Here is a 6,000-nt window from a genome sequence, read left to right on the forward strand (position 1 = left end):
GATAGGTCATTTGGTCTTGCTCCCTCAGTGTTCTCATCTGTAGGATGGGGATAAAAAGTTTGACTTGCCTCCTGGTGACACAAAGGAATAACCCGTTGGGGTAAAGGAACTCTCTGGTCAAAGTGGTTCTTTAGTATTAAAATTAGGAATTGTCTTATTTTTCACCTACTCCCAGGATGCGCTAGGTAGTAAAAGCCTTGTAATTATGTCATACCATGGAATGGTCATTCTATGAATAAAGAGGTATTTCATACTGTATCTTTACCTTGAAATCTTGCAGAGCTATGTTCTACATGGTCAAAGCTATTTCCCCTTGAGCAGGAGGAGAGCACAAGAGTCTTCATGTTCAGAAGTCTTTGCAAAACAAAGAATTACCAGCTCTTTAGGTAGCATGAACGTCTTCTGAAGCTAATGTTATAATGGTAAATACCATACATAGTCATATTGGAAAACTCACTTATTACTTTGAATTCTTCAAATTTTTAGAATGTTAATAAGAACACAGATATCTAGGAGCAAACTCAAATGACAGAAATAAAGACACTCTGAGAAACCAACTCAATCCAGACAAGACCAAAGAAACTAGACATGTGGTTATGAGTATATGTAGTGAATAACTAAGGCTTTTTTGTGTCTGAAAGTCAGTAAGAATAATAACATTTTGTGCTTTGGAAATAGAAGCTTATGTTTTAAAAAGTGTGCTGTCACTTTTGGTACTTGCAATTTCGGATGCCTGCCTGGAGACATCTTAAAAGGTAAACCCAGACTTCCAGAATATTATTTTTTAACTGAGCCAAGTACAGTGATGTGAATTTGCCCTATAGTAACTCCGAGTGTTTTAAAATTGATGAAATACATTATTGAATTCCTGCAGCTTAAATTTAAATATCTTTTGCCACTTGGAAAACTTTGCAGTATAAATATTGGTTGGTCTTTTGTATTTCCAAAGAACAATGGTGTTTGCAGTCAGACTTTCAGTCATTCAATAATCAACGACCTCATACTTTTTTAACTTGCTGGCCAGTTTCAACTAAGAGAGTAGATACAGAAACTCCCTGCAGGTTTGTTGACCATAGCCAGTTAAAGATAGAGACTGAAATTAATGCTGCCACTGAATTAATGTGGGAGACTGATTTCTAGCATATTTTATGTTAGTTTATAATTAATAAGAGTAGGTAATGACATTAAAGAAGAAAATTCATTGACTGTTTCCTTGTTGAGAGATTTCCCAGCTACATTTTTGGCAAATAAAACAAAGTTTGAATAAGAGATTGACTGAATTGTTTAAAAATAACATTTATTTTCCTCATCCGACAAGAGATTACAGACTTCTGCAAAGATACTGTATGGCACATCAAACTCTAGTTCATGCCATTACTGTGTACAGTAGTGGAGCTACTCTTTTCGTTTCCGGAGATCAAAATTACACCTGCTACATAAGATATTCATTCATCTTTATTCAGTAACCTGTAAAATTCAGAGTGTAGAGAGGGTGCAAATCTGCTTGATAGTTCTGGACAAAATTTTTCAGCTGTGATTTTCTGAGTGGCTCAGCTGTAGAGCCGCAGAATGATGTGCGAGGAAAGTGCCCCATCAGACTGCCTGTGCAGCTCTTGCTGCTGCTCCTGATGACACTAATCCATATTCCACTTCTAAGTTGGCTGCTTCTCAGGGAAACGCTGCTGCTTCAACATCTTTTACTGCTGATCCTGCTTTACATTTTTGGAACAACCCAGGAATTCTCACATCCTCCTTTATAACCAGGGAAAGTAAACACAATTTATTGTTTCATAAAACAAAATTCATGAACCATAAAATCATTATGTATTCTAGCTGTAACGCCTTGTGCTGTGTTTACAAGTGTTAGTATAGCCTGTGATAGCCTTTGTTGGGCTACCATGGTATCAGACCGTATGGACAGCCTAAGTGACCAGCTTGAGCTTCTTCCAATGTGCTGGGTCTCTGTAGCTACAATAGTCAACTCATTTTACTGTAGGCAGTATGTCAGGAATAGGCCAGGTGATACCCAGAGGACTGCCTGTAGCTAGCTGCCTGATAATCTCTTGAAAGCTGAAATCAGAAAGGACATAGTGTGAGCAGCTTCTAGATGCTATAGTTGCTGCATCAGCCTACCTACCTCTACCCCAAAATTGCGTTCCTTTTAACTATACCAAATGTGTATTTTGGAGAAGAAGGTTTGAACTCTCTTAGGGAAAAAAAAAAAAAAAGAAAAAAACCAACAAAAAACCCAAAACAAAATCCAGGCTTATTCATTGAGTAGCACTCTTCATTCTGATGCAGACCCCCAATCAAGCATTGTCATCCATTATGCAGCTAAAGGATGCTAACCGTCAAGATACCATGGGAATGTAATAATAGAAGCTGGGCTGTAAACCCCAGTGCTTAATCTTGATTAGATTCCAAGTTAAGTGGTTATATTTGGTCCTGTAGACAGATGACCGATTCTTCACTTTTGTTTTAAGCATTTAGACAGTATTGCCAAGTGCTGACAGTTTTGGAAATAATGATGTGTATCAGCAGTGGAAGCTGACATGCCATGTTGTTAATTATATTTGCAAAGCACGTTGGGATTCTTTGGGATAGCATAGTCTGTGCAAAAGGTAAGGTAATTGGTGTGTATATTATGGGGGATGAAAAAGTCTACTGAACACACATTGTTAAGTGGGTGCTATTTAATTTTTTAAAAATATCTTAAAAGGCCTTTGATTAGAAAGAAACACTTCAGGAGGAATTATTTGTTTAAATAAAAGAGGAATTAATGGCTGTAAATCAACACGCATTTGGGAAAATGTTTCTTCTTAGTTCTACATAGTGTCAGACAGATCATCATAATTTAGCACATTTTAACCATAGTTTTATTGTGTCTTACTATTTTTCAACAATAATTTTCCAAAAGGTTTGGGTTTGGGATGTTCTTAAAAATTAGGTGTGATACTTACAGTACACAGAATCCTATTCTTTTCTCATTAAAAGTTGTCTTGCCTTTTTGCAGTTTACACAGAGCTGGTTTCCAAGACAAGGATATAGTTTAAGCTATGGAGACATTGTCTATATCATCCCTTATCCCTTAACAGCCAGTCATTTGCATTGTAAGTACCCAGTATATTTTCTTCACCCCTTTTCTCTTCAAAACTGCACAACATTGGTCTGTTTCTTTTTTTTTTTTTTGCTGAGGAAATGAATGTTTTGATAAGGGCCCGATTAAATCAGTGCTGAGTACTCTAAATTCTAAATTTAGTGTTCCCATTCTAAATTCTTAGTATATCCAGTTACATATGTTTCAAACCGTCAGAAAGCCCCAATCGCATATTTTCTATATATTGAACTATGTGTGCACAGCAGAAGTCTATCTGATGTGGATCTCTGGGTAGCTGTTTTTTAAGGTTTGCACCTTCCTTGCTGCCCATGGTTTTATTATGGATAGATATCAGCGAGATTGATTCTTCTAGCCTGTTTTGGTGTATGAATCAAAACCAGTCTGGTTTGTATCAGGCTCTTGATGAAACTTAGAAATACTAAAACTGGCTGACTTGTCCATTTAGGGTCCCAAATGGAATCCAGTACAACATTAACAAATCCATCAACAATCCATTAACAAATGAAGAATCCCAAAGAATGGATGCCTCTCTTGAGTTGCAGGCAGCACTGCGCAAATTAGGTATTGCTTCCTAAGAGTGCTATGGATTTCTTCATTAACTGGGTGCTGCATTTTGCCGATGGTTGGATCAGCAGCAAGATCTATGCAGCTGTGCGTAGTTGTCAGACAAGTGTGTAATTTTTGCATTTGTGAGCAAGAAATAGATTTTAACAGAAATGGGAAAGGAAAGACTCCAGTACAAGGTTAACCTTGCTGTTTACACTTCTTTTTTCTACACATCCAGTGTCAAATTCTGTTTCATATTGGAAAGTTTGATTGCTTCTCCTACAGTCCTTTCATGTACTCAAGTTGCAAATTTCTTAGTAGTAAAGAATTCTTAAAATATCTAGTGTTTATGAGAATGTAGAGTAATACAGTGTATCTTGGAAGTAACTGAAATATGCAGCAAATGAGTCGTGAAGTGGAAAGAATGAAAGTGATGCTGAGACAGCGAGCTCCTATATAACTTGTTTACGTTATGTTAGGTAGCGACAGGTTTCTGTTTAAGCATGAAAAAAGTCTGACTTTCGCCAACACTCAAATGAAATTGTACAAAGAATTTAAATTCTTTTTTATTATTGTTATCTTTAAATTCTTTATATTTTTCCAGTTTGAGATTCTGATGAGGAAAGCAAGTCAAAAGAACAAATTGCCAGGGCCTGGTATTTTCTGCTTTCTTGTATAGCTACATGGTATGTGAGAAAGAAGTAAGTTCTAGGTATACGGCAGCCCTCTCAGTAAGTATGCACTTAGAACTATTTGTATCTCTGAGATGCTCTGCAAGACATAAATTCTCCCTTTCAGGTTGCATTATAGTGCACTTGACTTTGGCTGCATCTTAAAAGTCAAAATTCAAAAGAAAAATTAATTTTTGAAAAGAATTTTGATGCCTGAGAATTAATTACAAAATTTTCCTGCAAGGTTCAGTTCCCAAGAATGTCTTGGCTAATAAATAAGATACTTCAGAAGGTTTGCAGAATATTAACAGATATTTAGCCTATGATGAGCCCAAAAAGTTGATCCGTTGAAGGAACTCCTCTTACAACAGAAAAATCTTTTGCCTTTGCAGCAGCGGTATTCGTACTGGTGCTTATTTGTCTGACAACTCTATAGATATTTGGTATTTAAAATGGGAAAAATATAAACAAGAAGGAATGGTGGAGGAAAAACCAATTATGTGTAAAAGCCCATGCATTAGAATAAAAAGAATTATCCACAGCAGACACTTTTGGAAACCATATATACTATATTTTATCTTCCTGAAAGTTACAAATGTACTTGAGATTGAAATGTTAAAAAACATGCTAGGACGGAGATGGATTAGGGAGAAATGATATATTTAACAGTCGTCTTTACTGAATAATCCACTCCCCTTTACCATATGCTTGGTTTCCACTAACTCACATAGGAAATGTTTGGAGATGGTTGCTAAACTCAATCCTGCCCCATACATTATTATTGCAGGACTGTACTATTTGGTATACTAATCTCAATAATATGTATGTATATATTTTCTTAAACTTCCAGAGTCATGTTTCTATGCATTTGAAGCATAGATCCCATAGGATTATCTAAATCTGACATTTATCTGGGTAAAAGCTAACACATAAAGTGTCATAGCTAATCACATGTTTTTTATACTTTCGCTTGGAAAAGAAAGAGTACTGGAAGTGACACACTAACAAATAATACATAATCTGTACACGTGAAGTAATCTTTACTGCTTTGTTACTTCTTAAATATGCGACATGCACCGCTGACAAATACAGCTTGTTATCTTTGTAGTTGAGAATCATGATATTTATTGTAAGTAGCACAATAAGTAAATCATCACTGAAAATTTGACTTGGAAGAAATTACCTGTTTAAGATTCCAAGGCATGCTGTTATTTTCCTAGTCATGTGGTTTTAAAGTCGAAATCTGTGGCAAAACTTTGTCCTTAGTCACACACAGTATGGAAAGTTAGCCGTTATTCTGCCTCGCTAATTATACTAAAATTATAATTTTCTTTCAATGTCTTTTATTTTACTGCATTTTTGAAAAATTATAATCATGAGATTACATGGGAGACCGAAATACCAAAAGTCTTATTTTATACACCTTCTTAAAATCTGAGGTCTGGAAGGAACCTCGGGAGTTCATCTAGTCCATCTTTCCTGAGCCAAATGAAGCTTTACCTGTGTCATCTTCACCTCACTCTATCTCACTGTTCTTCATAGTCAAGAGCTTTCCCTAAATACTTAACTAAAATAATTCGGACCAACAGTCGAACCTATTCTCCCCTCTACCCAATTTTGAACCATAGAGCATTCTCTAACTTTCCTGTTGCTGAGACGAAATCC

The sequence above is a fragment of the Rissa tridactyla genome, chromosome 6 (genome assembly GCF_028500815.1).
Source record: "Rissa tridactyla isolate bRisTri1 chromosome 6, bRisTri1.patW.cur.20221130, whole genome shotgun sequence".
Classification (NCBI taxonomy): Eukaryota; Metazoa; Chordata; class Aves; order Charadriiformes; family Laridae; genus Rissa; species Rissa tridactyla.